The sequence below is a fragment of the Octopus bimaculoides genome, chromosome 26, assembly GCF_001194135.2.
Source record: "Octopus bimaculoides isolate UCB-OBI-ISO-001 chromosome 26, ASM119413v2, whole genome shotgun sequence".
In the NCBI taxonomy this organism is placed as follows: Eukaryota; Metazoa; Mollusca; class Cephalopoda; order Octopoda; family Octopodidae; genus Octopus; species Octopus bimaculoides.
Window position 1 is genome coordinate 7,543,331 of NC_069006.1, and position 1,244 is coordinate 7,544,574.

Sequence of the window (1,244 nt, forward strand, 5' to 3'; positions counted from 1 at the left end):
AAGTGGTATTTATCTTATCGCCCCTGAATGAATAAAAGGCAAAGTCAACCTCGACGGAATTTGAATCCAGTACGTAGCGACGGGTGAAATACTGCTAAGCTTTCCGTCCAGCGTGCCAAAATAATAATAATAATAATAATAATAATAATAATAATAATAATAATAATAATAATAATAATAGTGCTCATGGGAACTGCCCATATCCTACGTAAAATACTGTCTATGTGATTTCAAATTTTAAAACAAACACATAATTTTCTTATGGTTTCTTAAACATACTCTAGAACAACACTATGCACAAATCCAAATATATGGTACCCTAGGCATAACACCTACATGAACTTCTAACTTGTTGTCTCTTGAGGTCTCTTGAGGTCTCTGGGTGAGACTTGGATCCAACTTGTACAAATGCAAAGCAAAAGTCAAACATAAAACAATAATAATAATAATAATAATAATAATAATAATAATAATAATAATAATAATAATAATAATAATAATAATAATAATTATTATTATTATTTTGAGATTGGTACTTGGATGTTGAACGTCTCCCACGATAGTTCACAACCAAGTAACAAAGCTTATAAGGTGCGGAAAGCGTCCCTGCGGGCTGCTATCCGCTCTCACAGAGTCTTCCAGAACAAACATGACCGAACGTTCTGAGAAGTACAACAACCACAACAACTACAATAATAATAACAATAATAATAATAGCAAAAAAAAAAAGAAGAGTGCCATTGTTATCAAATGAACGATATTTCGACATCACGTGTGTCTTCCACAGGTTCAAAAAATAAACTTGTCAATCTACTTCATCTACAATGGCACTCTTCTTTTTTTTTTTTCGATATTTTCTGGAGGAGTTACCTCAATCCTATAAATATTACCAAAATGAAATAGATAATAATAATAATAATACAATAATAGAAATGCCAAGATCCTATGGGATTTTATGATCCAGTGCGTCCATGAGATTGAGAATAGGAAGCCGGACATAGTCTTAATTGAGAAAGAAAACAAACTATGCTGGATCATAGACATAGCATACCCAGCTGACAACAATGTATGCGATAAGGAAGAAAGAAAAGTCGAGAGATATGATAGGTTAGCTTGGGAAGTTAAGCAGTTGTGGTCGATGAAAAATGTAGCAGTAGTACCAATAGTTGTCGGAGCCCTGGGAACAGTGAGCAAAAATCTCTAGAAGTACGTGGAACAAATAGGGGCTGCAATAAGGGTGGAGC